This window comes from Tribolium madens, unplaced genomic scaffold (genome assembly GCF_015345945.1).
Source record: "Tribolium madens isolate multiple individuals breed KSU strain unplaced genomic scaffold, Tmad_KSU_1.1 Scaffold_97;HRSCAF=244;Tcas5.2_LG3a, whole genome shotgun sequence".
In the NCBI taxonomy this organism is placed as follows: domain Eukaryota; kingdom Metazoa; phylum Arthropoda; class Insecta; order Coleoptera; family Tenebrionidae; genus Tribolium; species Tribolium madens.
The window spans coordinates 5,422,478-5,440,013 of record NW_025401069.1 but is presented as its reverse complement, the minus strand read 5'-3'; the positions used below and the strand labels follow the sequence as shown (position 1 = coordinate 5,440,013).

Sequence of the window (17,536 nt, the reverse complement as noted above, 5' to 3'; positions counted from 1 at the left end):
TTTTCTCATAAAAGCTATACTCTAAGGATTACAACTGTATACTATATATTTAATTTTTTCAAAGAAATTTTTTCACATAAATTGAAATTTTGACAAAAAAAATCGCATAACTCAAAAACAAAACAAAATTTCGTTCTGAAAATACAACCACATTTTTTATATTATTTTCATTTATATTAATTATTATTTTCTGGAGGCAAATGATTAAAAATAAAACCGCTTGGTTCCATACTTTATATTCACCCTGTATGTGGGTATGAGAAAAATTATCATTTTGAAAAGGTGTTAGCTTCACCACCCTTTCAGTTTCACCTTTATTAATTTTTAAATAGCCAGAAGAACATGAGTTAATTCTATTCCTTGTCAAGTAATTTGGTTCCAAATTAAATTGTAATAACTTTGTGTTAATTTTCAATTTTAATGTAATTCAAATTTACGCTGTTGATGACAAGTGATTCCCGAAACATGTTCCTTTTACGATGTTAACTTAATAAGATTTTACAACTAAGGAAACAACTTTGTTACTTTTAATTTTCATGGTTTAGGTACACCCTACCTACATTCCATTATAAAAAAAATCCTGATATCCAAAAATGTAAACTGCAAAGTATGGAAAAAAGTGAAAATGTAAATACAAAATCATACAGAATAGTAAAAATAAAGGATTACAGAAAAAGGTCGACAGAAACAAACTGATTTCAAAATTGGATGTTGCATGAAAAAATCAATAGAATCAGTAGAACTACTTATTTTTCTATTTCAAATTCGCATTAAGAACCTCAAAAACATAAGATACACCCTTTTTATTCGTATAAACTTTAAAGTAAAGTAAAAGTGAAAATATGTTAGACAGTGACAAACGAGTGAGTGAAGACAATTGATTGAAAGAGTTAATTAAAATGATTCCCTAAAGGCCTAAAGAAATAAAAATCGGCGAAACTTGGTTAAAATTCAAAAGAAACTAATCAATGTTTGTTGAAGCTTTCCGAAAAACGCATAGTTAATAATATAGTTTGAATATCAAGCAATCAAGCAAAGTGCAGACTGTTTTGATAACCTAAAATTAATTCTGCATGATGCGAGTGTTGCATCTTCACTCACGAGATTGATCTTTGACTCGGCTTTGAGGAGCTTTGAATGGAGCATCGAGGAAGAGAATCCCGAGATACGCAAACGTATTCATCAAATCATTGCGAGTGTTTAAGGAATATAGGAGTAGTGGTCCAGAGTGGGCGAGAAGACGTACCAGCTGCCGATAAAAGATTGCAGTCTTAGTAAAATGCCCTGTCTGATAGAATCTAACATCGGCCGTCCATTTCACATAGTGCAAGAGCTGTTTATCTTGCCAGCTTTGGATACACTTATTTAAGATATCACTTAAATGAACATTACTTAACTCCATTGTGAATTCTGACAGCGTTGTAAAGGTGGGTTTGTACGTGCCAAGTCGTTATCTATAAAGGAATTATGTCGCAATATGCGCGCATCTTTGATTAGACCAGAAAGGGTAATGAAGCGGTATGTGTACAGTCATCAATTTGAACATCCTGCAATTATACACAACCTATGTATAATACTATGAATAAATAATCTGGTGAATTTGATCACAGCTTTCATAGTATGACAAATGGCTGTCTATCTCTCCTAATGAAAGCTTGTTAATCACCGGTTTACCTTAAGTGGATGATAGCAGAGAAGAATCCAACTGTCCCAAACGAGCAAACAACGCGAAATCTAATAAAAAATTTCGCGTAATTTCAAATGTCATTGATAGATAGCAAAAATTTTTCACTGCGTCACGAACCCAACAATTTACTTTGAAATTCGTGACCGAAAATAAAGCAGCAAAAGAACGTAAAGTGCCAGAGCTTTAAATGATGATGAAGTTACAAAATCCGGTTTTCTCTGAAGAGGGTATAATAAAGTCGTTAATCATAGTAGCTTTAAAACCTGCCCCCCGATATCCGATCTACCTTATAAAGTTTTATTTAAATTTATAATTATTCCTTCTAATCTTGATAAGTACATAGCTCTGCGGGTAGTGAAACTCACATACATACATCTACCATAGGCGGCGGTCCGAACCGGCCGCAGGGATAAATATCTCACACATATTTGTCACAGCTGTCATCTACAAATTAATTGGAGAGTTCAGCAGATGCCACTAACCGTTCAATTGAGTCGGGCCCAAGAGGTCGAAATGCACTTACGACAATAAATTCCAATCAATATTTAGTGCAGCAGCGATCGTTGAAACATCACATATAAATTTTTTTGTAGTTAATGTTGCCAACTTAATTTAAAAATTACAGGTCACTGTGATCAGAAATCAATTGCTATCAGAGTAAAACAAGTAAAACATGCATATTTTTTACCAAACCCCCGCATAATAACATAAAATTACAAATTGGTCAATGATCAATGTTTTAAACGATTTCTGTATTTTTTAAGCTACTCAGTGTTATAGTAAATAACCACAGACTGCTTAAATCTCATTTGTGGTTATAATTAGTAAAAATCCACCATTTTTGATTGATTAGTAATACAGTGGTAAGTTTCTACGAAAACAATAACAGAAAAAAATAATTCAACAAAAAAGCTTTTACTAGCAGGTTTCAAAAAAAAAATATTCAATTGACCTGACTCACCCTATGGAAATTTGATATTGTAAAAAAAACTGAACTAAACTTCACAATTTCAAAATAAACGACAAAAATGCTCAATTAATTTATACTGCGCCGGCAATTAAACAAATTATCTTGAAACTAATACATGATTCAACGTTGCCAATTTCGTTTTATAACTGCAGGCCACTTTGAGCGCTGTTATCACATAATATTTCTAATTACATGTACCGTGTCTTCAATTAAATTTCCGAAGAAAGGCCTATAATTCTAAAATTATTATGGACAACACTAAATAATATACTGTATGTAGTATATTACGATACGTTTTAGATGCTGCCAATTTAATTTCAGAATTACGGTTACTCTGATCGTTGACGGGACGTGGAAAAATCCATGTTTTTAAAAGATTCTTAACCCAAAATTTTAGCTTGGTGCGCCTATGACCATGCTTGCCGCATATATCTCTTTGGACTGGTGGTGCTTTTATCGCTTCGTGTCACCCGAAAAGAAACTTTTTATGGTCACCGTCCGGTTTTACCTGCACTTCCAGGGTCCGGTCATTTAGTGGTAAAATTCCCGTTTTTAACATGGAAATAAAATGCGATAATTTTATTCAAAAGCGTTAAAGCATGGACAGGTGGATGCATTTTTGTTTAATTAGACCCAGGAAACACGTTTTCGTTGGCTGAGTTAATTAGAACTTTTCGGGAATATCTCGAATGCTTGAAAACCTTCCGGCGACGATTTTTAATGAAATAAAAAAATTCAGAAGGCTATGTCTCATCAGTCAAAGTCAAAAAAGATGCCTTCAAATTTTCGTGTGGTAAGAAGATGAGCGATTCGGAGGAGAACAGCGTCGCGGCGGCGACGCCGACGCCCGACCACGTCTTCAATCGCGTCTCGAATTRRATCAGCASTCACGATTTCAAGCCGCAAAACTACGAGGAKCAAGTCGAAACCAACCTGGTGGACGGCATCACCGACATCACGTCGGTTACGAARAACATCGAGAGGACGCGGAGGACGGCGCCKAGTGACGACGGCCTGGTGGTGGAGGAGCGTACGGATGTGGTCAAGTGCGGCGATACCACCAATGAACTTGTCGATAAAGACGAACATTTTATCAAAAATCTGACCAAGTTTTCGCAATATTCGCCGTTTGATTAGAAGAAGACGAATCGGACGGCGAGTCCTAGCCACTTTTCCGTCATCGTCGAAGGAGAAAAATTTAGAACTACCCGAGCCGAAAAAAGCGATACCTCTTTCAAGTCGGTGAAACAACACCAAATACAGCCTCCAGTGGCATACCAGCCCCCTGTTTCTCGACCCTCGAGTCGTCATAAAAGACACGCCGAACCGATTTCGCTCAATAGACAGAGTCTTGAGAGGAAAACAAGGAAGAAAAGGACTATGGAGAAGATCGGTGCTAGTGTTCTTTTCCGCAGCTTCCTGGACGCCTTCCTCGAAAGCTTCCTCGTGGGCTTCGTCCTCCTCCTGAATTCCAGCATCCCGTCCAACTCGTCAATTTATTTTTAAGAAAACTGTACTGTGTAAAACATAAATGCGCATAATCGTAGTAAATAATAGCATAACAAAATCTTGTTAACTCGCGATAATTTGCTAATAAAGACCGAGACTGGTTGTATGCAACGGTTATTATCGATTTAAAAATATTGTCTCTAACTACACAGCTGATTATAATACCTTAATTAATTAATAGGAAAATACAAGTGATGAGAAGAAAGTTGGGCAAAAATTCTAATTGATAGAAAGATTGATTAACGACATGGTGTAATTTCTGTAACACTGCTTCGTGACAGTGTTGTCACCAAGCCGAAATTTATGAGACGGCGGAAAAGTTTAATGTTTCCTTAATTAAGCCTTTATTTCTATGCGCATGTGTGAACACACTTAAGACAGGATGTTTTAAGCAAACGTTAACAAATAAATTACCAACTTACTGCACTTAAACGCTTCTAAAGTGGTCTTTTTTATATCTCGTTGCGTGTTTCTTTCTTGATTTCCCGTTTAAATCCCTGTATAAAACCAGAGATTAAGGCCGATTTAGACACCAATGACGTGCACAGGTGAGGCAAATCCACAAATCGAAACTTAAAATTACCACAGTAGCCGTACATTATTCATGACTAGAAAAAAGCACCAAAAGATATCACAAGAAGTTGGCACTAGGGCAACAGGACCAAACGTCGACACCCACGTGCACTGACAGACCACAAAACACTAGGATATCGCTTATCTCGCGGATTCGAAGTTGGCATGATTGCAGCACGGTGAAGAAAAGATAGAATCGCGCCGAGTATGATGTAGGGAGGCTCAAGTCAAACTGAAGTTGGTGTTCTGTGAGGAACAGGTCGGGAGGAGAGGCCGACCACCCATGCCGCTAGACCAATCTCTGCACAGAATGTCTTATTCCCGGGCCGACAATATAATAAAACACAATCACGACGAAATAAGACCGCGAGGATGATTGAGCCGTGGATTGCGGACTGCTGGGGGCTCTCGCAAGATGGCTACATGCGCCGGATGACAGAACTAATGATCCTGACTCGCAATTTAGGACCGGCCGGTGCATTATTAGCATTCGCCGTGTCTTCGGCGTAAACGCAAAATTAACCGCGTAATCGCAACAATGCACATACAATAACTTCATCGAGAGGCAGGATCAAGGACTCTGATGAGCCTTTGGGAAGGCGCAGGGTCATCATTTCTCACGTGGAAAATAAATCCGACGATTAATCGCCTCGGTTAAAACAACGTATAATTCATTATTTTAATTCGGAAAGTTCTTTCAGTATTTGTCAAGTTGTCAAATTAATTATTTATTGAACACGTGGAGAAACTCGGAGATTTATTGACGCCAGGATTGGTACACATACGTGGGCTGAAAGCGGCGTAAAAATGCTTTGATACACTAGTTAATTAATTAAAGTAGTTTAAAATGATATTGAGAAGTATGCACTGCAATAATGATAACTAGGTATTATGTATGTTAAAGTGTTGTACGACTGCAAGACACAATCGCACAGTTAATAATAATTATTTATAATCATGCGATAATTTTTATAGTAGATTCAATACAGCTTTTCATCTCACTTTGATTTATAAGGGTGTTTAAAATGGAAAGATTATTTATTGATACTTAGATCTTTGACCTCAGCTATATAAATACATTAATGGTACTCTGTGATTTTATTTAGTTTAACGACTGACGTATAATCTGTAAAAATGCATTCCATTGATGCTTGCGAAAAGTGTTTTACTCAAAGCAATAAAAATACGTCCATAAAACAGATAATGTAATTTAGCGCTTAAGCTTAGAAATGGAAAAATCTACAAAAATAAAAAAAAATACAGAGCTAAAAATCTCGCACTTTATAAACAGAACATCGTGTGATCTGCCCCGAGAATAAAATTACGTTCCCCACAATACGTTATTGAACAAAAATGCCTTTGTGTTATTAATAGTTATTTATTGTAAAAGTGTGTTAGATAGCGTTTTATCCACGCAAGAATGTTTAACCGCGAGAACGTCAGTTCTTTATTCCACTAGTGGATAAAGTGGTACTTTAAACGCATCTAAAGTGTGGAATAAAGTCTCTTTATAGAGTGATTGTCGATAAAAATATTTAAACGTCCTGCATTGGACTATAACACTTCAATTTGCGAACCCTTTGTAAAAACTTTTTCCATGTCCTTGGTGTGAAATAAATTAGTATTATAAACAACGTAGCACCGACAAGTTGACCTTTTTGCCAATATAAAACAACAAAAGCTCAAACAATCTCATTCTAATTATGAAGCCCATTTTTAAGTCTGTCATAAGCAGCATATAATTAATTACATGTGTTTTAACATTTCTTATTATATTTGCATTAATTTGTATTTTAATGCTCGTTCTATGCTTACAATAAATATTTATGTCAGATTCATTTATGGAAACCAGATTTCATTATACCGACGTATATTGTTGAAAAAATCTCATTTCGAGATTACTCGTGACACCAAAGCAAAAATTTAGTAACCATAAGCCATAAACCCCATTTCAGCTCATAAACACACATTTTTAGAAAACTGAAATCTTACTTTCAACAACTTATTCAGCGTTTACGGTCAAATCGTTAAAAACGGATTTACGCTGATGATGAAAGATAATTTTGACGATATAATGCACAACTTCATTTATCACGGCGTTGCTTGAAGCAATAGTTACAAATTAGAATAGAATCAGGGTGAATAACTGGCCGATGTAGAATAAAATTAATACGAAATGCAAGCCTCCGATTGGCGGCTGCTCTTGAGAAGCGCAAGACCTCCGTCAGCACATAAAGTCCGAAGTTCTTTGTTCAAAATTTGCATCGGTCGGTTGGGCCGAGTTCTTGCAGAAATTCCAATCCCGTTCGGCGTGTTTTTATTGCTTGCTAGTTTTAAGTTGTTTGTACAACAGGTGGTGATGGAAACCCTATATTAAAATTGTATCAAAAGTTAATTTGTTTTCAGCTTCAGTGGTTGCCCGTGTATGCATAAGTTAATAATAAATTTATCGCTTGCACCGTTAAAGCAGCCTCGAGAATTTTGTAATGACAAATCACCTCAGGAGCAAGCGAATTAACCTTAAATTATGTTCAACAAGTATGGGTTAACAACCCTGATGCGTTCTTACCTGGATCTGCCTTGTGAATTGATATGCCTTCACATGAACTGAGACATTCGGATGATTGAGATTTTAATTGCGACCAAAGTCAAAGTTCATTAATCACAGGCGATTCCAAAATGGTACACTATTATTAATTGACTTGTAACCAAATTTATTGCTCTTTAATATTGATTATTAGGAGATTTTATCAGGAAATTAATTTTGTAATTTATATTTAAAGATAATGAGCGGTTCTAAATAAATCCAATAAGAATATTCGTTCTAGACCCAACATATTCCTGTATCTAGACGTATAATCACAAACCTTAGATTAATTTTAAAGTAAAATTAAACTCCTCTCTAATTATCAGCAGAAGAAAATAATACCATTGTCTAGATCAAAAATTCCTTTTTAATTACTTAATTAATTGCGTTGTTCGAGAAAAATGCCGGTAGCTTATCCTCGATCCGACATTAACGCGTTCAAAAAGGAAACCGTCGTGTCACTGACTAATCGACTTGCTGAAAAAAGCACGTGTTAATTTAGGTACACACCATGCATACATCTGTTGAATTAAATTTACGACCTTATCGTTACAATCAAAGTTATGTAAAAACGAATATTTCATTGTGAGAACAACTTTATACGAAGAAAAACTAAAATAAATTTATTCAACCAATTGATGACAACCACCAAAAGTAATTATTAGCATATTTCCAATCAGTTGTAAAATCAAGATTAATGAAGATATAAACTGAGAAAAAAAGTAGAAAGATGCTTGAGATTGAGAATCAAGTCCTAAATAAAAATTCCATTCCTTCCTCACGGGAAAGTAGAACACTGTAAGAGGTTCTTATGACTTGTAATTGTTGAAAAGAAAAACCAAAATATGGTCAAAAAAGTGGTCATCATGATGATGATTTATTGTTAGGTATGTTAGGACAGCCAGGTGCGATGATGGAATTTTAAGATTAATTTCGTAACCAAGAGAGCGAGATAAATCAAATTAACTAATTAAAGACGAAGAAATTTTGTTAGGACCGACCAGAAACATCTTCATATCTTCTCAACGGAGAAAATCGTGATTGAGTTGTGTCTTGTATAATTACTTAATCATATCTTGGGAAGCACAATCGCAAGCAAATGAAGAAAGTATAATTCTACTAATGCAAGCTATGATTGATAGAAGATGCAAAAATTACTCGAGCGAAGATGGGTTTTATTGAGGCCTTTTAGTGTTTTATACCATCGTCACGAACATAATAATTACGTTGCAGCGGTAAAAAATATAAATTAGTTTTCCGGACATACTGTGAAAAAAGACGTTTTGAATAAATTATCCGCAGTTGGAGGAGGCTCGTGGCCATGTTGTCTTTCTCCGAGTTGTGCCGAAGTTGTCCGCTCCAATCAAGCCAACTAATATAATTGAGATATGAAGATCGAATAAGTCAAGGCTTGTGGTACTCGGAGGTTGTGGTTACATGGGCGGTCTTCGACCACGATCCCGAAACCCATAATTGCGGCAATTTTGTTTTCTCATACTTCATTTCGCTCGGTGTGCTCGTTTTGTTTATCACGGCGTTCGCTTGATGACGCCTTTCGGCTCGTTTTGATGGGATTTCGTGAGCTGTTTTCTTAAATATTACTCTCTCTTCTAAAGAAGTGTTTAAGTCTCATCATAGTACGTCAGATGACGCCGGTAAATGAAGCAATCTACCACCAAAAAGAATTCCCCTCGGGTATTTCAACTATTAACACTTCTTCATGCCTCCAATACTAGGAGCTCCTAGCGCGACCCAGACTTGTTAATGGTCTTTGACGTGAGCTGTTATTTGCATGTTAACTATGGCGAGCGCTTTCTCTCCTTTTTGACAAAAACGTGAGCGAATTTTTATTCCGAACGCAAGTCTTATAACATTTTTACTGACAGAAAATTACAGCAATAAACGTGAACTTATGTCACACGTAGGCAATAAAGGGATATTAAATAATCGCTGAATCAACATATAATGGGACACCTTAACTACAACAATTACACCAAGTACATCGGAAAAACATTATATCTTGAAAATTTTGGAAATTTACAACGTAGTACTAACAATTTTCCGAGTTCTACATGTGCATTTAATCAGTTCTAAAACCTATTTGACACATTTTCTCAATTATTTTCACCAACAACTCGAAAATAGCCAAATCTCTGGTAACATTTTTCAAATTCAATTATTTTTATGCTTTCCATCCTATATTCAACAATTTTTACAAATAGTAGATCACATACCGAGGTGGGAGGTGCTTCATTACCCCAGCAAAATTTGATGAGCAAAGCGCGAAATGGCGGGGTTAGTAATAAGCCGGAGTACGATGAAGCAACAACCACCAATGTGTGTATACTATTTTGTACAATCACCCTTAAAGATGAAAAAGCCAATAAAAAATTTATCAAATTCTGAAAAACATGAACAAAAACACGATTAAACCCGTCACACCAAACTTTTATTTCAAACACAACGCGTTTCAACTACAAAGCGGTCATCCTCAGGTGACAATTAAAAAAAGTTTTATTCCCACCTGAGGATGACCACTTTGTGGTTGAAACGCGGTGTGTTTGAAATAAAAGTTTGGTGTGACGGGTTTAATCGTGTTTTTGTTCATCGTTTCCATACCAAAAGGATCCAAGAAGAAGTCTGAAAAACATGACATATGACAGTTCAGGTTAGAAAATCGTCACTTCCATATCAGTTTTAGAGTTTACAAGTGGCCATATACATATACCAACTGATAAGAAAGTGAGCACTTCCCTTCCCTTGAAATGTCATACTTTATGATTGTGAATAAAACACATATTTTTTAATGTATAAATAGGTAGGTACTCTTATCTAAATTGTCCCTCATCTTGTTAGATTGTAATTTTTTTCTTCTGCCTACCAAAAAAAAACAAATGTTTAACAATTATTTTAATTACAGAAAACATGTTATTCTATTATTGTTCTCATTTTGTCTTCCTACAACATTAAGGGTGAGTTTACAAAAAATGAATTAAATCAAAATGAAGTTAATCGCAAGTGACTTCAAAATCCTGAAATCTGATTGGTTGTTCATCAATAAAATGAAACTAGTCGATGTTTTGGTTTTTGCATTTGGTACAATTAGACAGTAGCAGTTTCTCAACTAAGATTGAACTAAAGTAAAACTATTGTATGTGCATCATCTGAATGAAAAGTTGTAGTTGATCTTCCGGTGACAGCAAAAGCAATATTTTTTCTTTTGGTGAAACAGCCGTATAGTATGCGTAGCTATCCTAAGATACATATCTTATCACTATTCGTATCATGTGATCTTTTGTTTCATGGTCATGGTTGCAATATAAATTAGTAGCCTTTTTGTTAGGGATACCACGTCTTCTCCTGAAAGGACACAGGAACTGGCACGAACGTCGCTGCCCACCTTTTTCCTAGGAAGTCACGTGAGCAAAGCCACACCGCCATCATCATCAATAATAACAACAATCCCGTCGTGTCGAGATATACGAAGAGACTCATCCGCTCTTCTGATAGACTTGTTGTATTGTTCTTAACATCTTCACGTAACGAAACGTTAAATTAAAATAATGAAGAAGCGAGTTGCACCGCCCGTCGCGAACGCAACTAAGACTAAATCTTGGTTTCTGAAAGAGACGTGAAGAGCAACAAAGAGCGCCATTATGCGCAATTGAGACATTCAGTTATTTATTCGTCGGTATGAATACGGCATTGAATCAAAACACTCATTATCTGATCATCGGATCTTAAGTTGGCGGAGCGATGCGTATCAACCGACAACCGCAAGCACTGAGAACGAGTTATAAGGGTAATAATCCAGCCAAACCCATAAACGATTATTACCGCTAACACGAGCACATCTTGCATGTTTGCTCCTAATAATCGTTAACACCGACTTTAGAACAACACAATGCCCATAGACGGCGGAATTATGGAACAGTCGGGCATAATCCCAAAGAACAAGTTTCCCAAGTCACTAATGCGACGTAATTGCAAATTAAACAAACACATCCACGTTTGAGCAAATCGAAACTTCATAATTGATACTGGACGTAAGCTGATTGCTAAACAGTTGCAAAAAGGCAGTCTTTAGCAAGCCGCTGAAGAACACATGTACCCCACCGCTTGATCCGCTTTTTGCCTGCACTCCACGATATTCAATTAGTACCGAAGACAAGCCTTCCTTGTCCTCACCAATGTTCTCTTTAGCGACCGTCCGTTTTATTGATGGACTAACGTCAGCAGTAAGTGCTCTTGCATGTTCGCTCGGATAAAGCCGTCCGACTCTAAATTATACACTTTATGGCGTACGATATTTGAAGCACCAGAAACTTAATTACCATTTTTCGCCATCTAATTACCACCAAAACCACGACTCAATTAAGATAACATGCGAYCCAAACGTTTGACTATGCGATCCTTGTTCGGGCTAGAGAAAAACTGAGAAAAAGCTGATTCCTTTTGGAAGAAGCTTATTGTGTCTGGTCGCATCCGACCGGTTATATCATGGCCGTTGTAAACTAGTTTCCAGAGCGGGCGCTTTGATCACTCTCTAATAGATATAGCTGCATGATTTTGTTAGTTCGATTCACAGCGGGCCTTACTTACATGCACGCTTTTTCACAAAGTACATTCTAGACGAGTTATTGCCTTGTATACTCTATGTTAGGACTATTCATCAGCGAAGAAAAGAATTAAGAAAACTTCTTGCATCGCAATAGTTGATTAGTGATTATCGTCTCTGGGGAAAAAAATTAAAGCTCGAACTCGATAATGGAAATTTATACGCGATTTATTGCCATCATGTTTACAACATGTATCTAGAAGTGAAACATGTCGTTGAATTCAGATGAGCTAGGTTTTGTATCATTTCTTGTGCGACAACTACTTTTATCTCTCCAATTCATCTTTCAATTACACCATTTTGTTATTAGTTGTGCATCACTTGCTCCGAGTTCTTTGCGGCATTTTTTCTTCAGAGCTATCGATAATATCATCTGTTAGCGTCGATACAAATTTTATTTAAGCTGAAATTTGAACAATCGAGCATATAGTAATGCTGTGCCAAGCATAAATTCTAAGGAGCCGAGACTCTTCCATTATTTATGAATAATACATCCAGAGAGGACGTAGAAAAACCATCTCGTTTAAAGGCCATTGTTATCCTTTGTTCGAAACCAAACAAAAACATTAAACCCCGTCTTAGTTCAGATGAAGTTATATTTATTCCAACAATTAAAGGCATCATAAATTCTTATCCGGCTCATCAAAAGCGTGACGGCTTCTGTTTGAACATTAACTTAAGACGAAGCCAATTACTATGTTGATTACACTGCTTTTGATAAAAACAAGACACGCTCAGATTTCCCGTCAAATAATAGAATCGAGGCCATAGACAATGATCCTACAAAAACCACTCTCAACAGAAACGTATTACGTGCACCACCATTGAGAAAAGTTTCACGCAGGTAATAAGAATTGGTTTAGCCATTAATATTAATATATTAATAATCCAACACCTACGTGAGCCTTTTTACCCAACAGGACCTCGTCGAGAATACAAATTGCGATATGATGTCAGCATTTTCACCAGTCTTGTAAGATTTGAGACTGGAGTTTGGTTCGCAAAGGGTAAAACAAGAATAGTTGGTAACGAATTAATCACTTAATAAATAATTCAAGATGTGCCTTCGGCTCAAAGACGACTAGAGCAGCCAGTCTGTTTTATGACACGTGTGGAAGGTACTCGTTTGTGTGCAGTTCGTCTGATCTCAGATTACGGTCGAAAGCATGAATTTTAAGCAGCTTGGTGATATCTTATTCGTATGACATGCATTTTATGTAAAATCGTTGCCCCCTGCCGAATTTCGAATTTCGGGCAGACACCCTCGCCCATTTCGTGATAGTTGTTCCTCTATGAAATATCACCCGGACATATAAATAGCCCTTTATCAGCTTTGCACCCAACCAAGCGATCGCTCGTGTCTGTGCATCTCATTTGATGCGGCCCGATCACAACTTATATCTAAAGGTAACTGATTTAGTTGTCTAGAATCTCGTGGGCGTGTTCTGTTTGTATCTGGAGGTCAGATGGTATCTGAGTCGGGGATGTGCACGATTTATGGCCGTGAAATCCATCCTCTATAACTCATGGCCATCGTGATACCGCAGGGTTGCTTACTCGCCTCTATTGTTGGATGACAGTGGTGGATGCGATCGAAGAGATACCGTAAGGTGGCGTTCCACGCGATTAGCACTCGCCTAGGACCTAGATGGCGATAGAACCCTGATGTACTGTATTGAGATGCTTCCGAGAGACGTTAACAAGGCCTATTTTCACCAGCGCAGAGACGTAATTAAGGCCAAATACCATCATGTAGATAATAGACCCATTGTTACGACATTCTCCGGCTTTTACCTCCGAATATCAATTCGAATAAAAAGCTTGCTGGCGGATAGCTACAAGCAAAGTCTGGACCAGTAATTGGATGTATGCTGCCTGAGTACAAATTGTCTGGTTTCACCAATCTTGGCGAGCACGTTTGAATCGAAGACTTGCGTTAATTTTTGTTCGTGCCTTCGGTTGATTGATTGATTTTCATGTCAAAAACACCAAAGATAATTGCTATTTTTTACAACAGTCAACGGCCCACCAGACATCGACACCAACCCTCAAAATAAATATTGAGCAATTTCCAACGTAATATCTATTCCTGATAACAATGACAGTTAATGAAAAACTAATGGTTCTTGAAATTGATAGGAGATCGCAATAAATAGCATTATTTAAAAGCAGTTTTTAAGTGGTTCTTAAAGGTCGATTACTACATTAATTTCTCACTTGCAAAGAAAACTGCCACTGGTAACTTTCATTTCAGTTCTGTTAGTCATAAGCAAATGTCATTTGATATATTTTTAAAAGTAAAAATCGGTCACGATTATAGTGATTGACTTTAATAAACAACAAGAATTAAACTTGTAAATTGCCATTAAACTGGAAATTATATAACATATCATAATATCGAGAAATCAAGATAATTTGTAATCGAGTCATCCTTAGATCCGAAAACGTATGTCTGCGAATAAAATGACAAGTCGAAAGGTAAAATGACATGACCAAAAAGATGATGATTTTAATAACTAAATTTATAATTTACTTTCAAAAAAGAACGATCCTATTCCAGCCCATTTTGCCGTCTTACCTTTCAACTTATCATTTTATTTGACGTTTCATGTGCAGTTCGTTCAAAAATAGATATACGTTTTCAGATCCAAAGATGAGTCGATTACAAATTATCTTGATTTCTCGATATTTACAAGACAAATCCAGTCGAAATTATCAACACACCTGTATTACAAGATTGTTAATGACTCTTGCTATTAGAAGGCATGAAAGCAATTAAAATCATTTTAAAGTTAAATTACAACAATTAGAGAAACTATTGACAATATATTTTTAAATTTCTCGATATGTTCAAAACGATATCGACTAAAAACGATGTAAAAAAAATTGATTGTCAGTTAAAATTAATTACATCTTTTATTCTTGCTCGTTCATAGAACCACTTCAATGAACTGATAACTGATAACATATGAACTAATTGACGTGTCAGTCTGAGTGATATTGCCGATAAATCTCTTCTTCATCATTTGATTCAATCTGGTCTCGATGCAAAGACTAAAAAACTTTCACTTCGAGTTGTAACAATCTACTTGTCAAAATTGTTCTTGATCTATTATTGACGAGTGTAGAGGTAACGTCCTGTCGAATACAATGAGAAGAAAAAGACCCGTCGCGGCTTTCCTCGGATTTGTTTTTACAGATCTCTCGAGAGACTAAGCAATACCAATGATAATAGGGTAGAGAAAGTAAGCAACCACTTTGAAAATTCATGGGGTTTGTAAAAAGCGGACCTTTTACAGCCTTGTGAATTACTGACATTTAAACGTGGCACGACTGCAAAAGCTTTTACACAAACCAGTCGACAACATTTTAGGATTGTGAAGAGTCGGTTATTTCTACACAAAAAGTGTGATTTTGCTAAAACTACATGGCGCAGACAAAATATTTAGGCTTTTGGAAGTGGAAAAAAAAGGAGTGAAATCGTAAACGGTCAGTGTAAGGCCGCTCAAGCATGGAACTCGAAATGTAAATGTTACAACATGGTTAACTTTAAAATATGAGGATCGTGCCGCATGTGCGAATTTTAATTCTTTACGGCTTGGAGTTTGTTTATGTTGTGTTGCCGTCTGTATTGTGTTGCACCAGCTTGGTCGTGTTTTCTCTCGTGTCCAGGTTACACTTGCTTCTAAGCTATTCTCAGACGAGTTCATGGATTTCAGTATAAGTGCTTCGAAAGAAAAGTCTTCATCTGCTGAAAGGCATATGAAACTCAATCCTACATGACGAAATTTAGTAATGTTTCAGTAAATTGTCTGTGAAAGAATCCGTTAATGATTTCATTAAGCCAGCGCTCTTGGTGCGTGTAGGAAACTCTTTTACAGGTACTAAAAAACATATGCCCGACTCTGGAATGTCCTTATGTAATTAATAATAACTTACTGTCATTTTTCAAACCGGCAGACGGCTCCTTAAATCTAGCGTGATAATCTTACAAACGCATGCATGCTTTCTGTTGAGATGACAGGGCCATCTGTTAATGTACCGAGAGACTTCTTTTTCTCGATTACCTTTTACTAATACGGCTACTGTTGATTATAAAACGACTATGAATGTGTTCTTTCATGTTTCAATGTTTATTCTTCGAGTTACGGCCTCTTCCTGGATTACCAATTGCACCCACTCAGTGTTGACGCACCCGGCCGGATGAAGTACCCGATTTAGACGAACATTACGCATTAGGAAACCAAAGAAGAAAATTTCTTTTGCAAAAAAATTTCACAATCCAGGAAAAATCTTTTTTCCAAATCAGAAAGTAGACAGCTCCGCTTGGAAATTTGCCAATTTTTTTAAATAAAATTTTTGTTTGAAAATACAAACATTTTTATTGAGTCTCCAATTAATATTTGTCTAAAATACAACTGGTCCAAATATTATAATAATCACTTTCTCTCTTAGGTGGTCAACTTCTTTCATTAACCTAAACTGATTGTGTTTAATTTTGCAGAAAAATAATCTTGCAACAATCAATTTCTTGCATTAAAATTCCACATCACTTTGTATACAAAAACCCGTATAATGTAAGTTGAGCTTCATTAGTACTAATAATGCGGTAATGATGGATGATAGTCTGCTATTACCGAGCTAGTGCCAGCGAATAAATTTTCTTGATCACCAATGACAATTATCACTTCGTCGCAATTGCGTTCTCGGCATTAGCATAAACCCTATCCATTATCCATCCATTATATGACTCTGATGAGTTATTAATTAGTTTTGATAGGCAGGCCATAACCGCGCGACTATAAAACCGCAATAATGTTGTGGCATCAGTCAAAGGATAGTGTTGAATGTGCCATTAAATCGGTTGTTGGAAACAGCGTCCATTTACATTCGGGACCAATAAGGCCTTACATTAACACCGAATATGAATTATCGCGGATTGTTTTATATGTCAGTGTCGTAAAATACGGCCATCCTTGAAACGCGATTGTATCTATTTGAAAAATTCACACGTACGATCGGCTTGGGACACAGACGAACAAAGGTGTCAAAGTTGCACAAAATTGCTACATGTTGATAGGCGGATTCCAAATCCGCAAATTTATAGCCAATAAAATCGGCGACTCGTTCGTTGTAATTATTAATTAAAGCTAGACCACCAGCAATAAAGTTTTACCATTAAAAATTAGAACCAGAGATCTTAATCCCTCGAGGAAAAGAATGCCAAAAACTCGGCACTTCGTTAAACCAGAATTATGTGCACCAGATGATTAGAGCCGAGGAGATCTTTAGATTCGAACGTCGTCGTAAATATCTTTTTATAGTTTCGTCATTTACAAAGTAAAGATTCCGATCCAATTTTTCAAGCTTCGGTGACATAATCACGGCTTCGCGTTCAAACCGCTGAGGATTATAATTACAAGTTTTAAATGACGTGCCCGATGGCTCGTCAACAATAACTCTAATTAACCGACAAACCTTAGGCGGTAAATGTATACTAAAGAGAATTGTTGCGATTGTTATCACTGGTGCTGCAAGGCCGAGGTCAAACTTATTGTTTTACTCACAATTCAGATTTCCTTCCGAATTATT

The 17,536-nt window shown here is 36.5% G+C and overlaps 1 protein-coding gene across 2 annotated transcripts in view; it reads right to left on the bottom strand.

Moving 5' to 3' along the window:
* Window positions 1-17,536, bottom strand: part of LOC123015046 (transcriptional activator cubitus interruptus) — a 56,204-nt gene that overhangs the window by 23,515 nt on the left and 15,153 nt on the right. Inside the window, exon 1 of one of the 2 annotated variants that reach the window (XM_044414477.1) lies at window positions 4,589-4,931. The exons of the other annotated variant lie outside the window; for it this stretch is intronic. The gene's annotated coding sequence lies outside the window, so the exon portion shown is untranslated. Of the gene's footprint in view, window positions 1-4,588; window positions 4,932-17,536 lie in introns of those variants that run through there. 2 annotated transcript variants of the gene reach the window in all.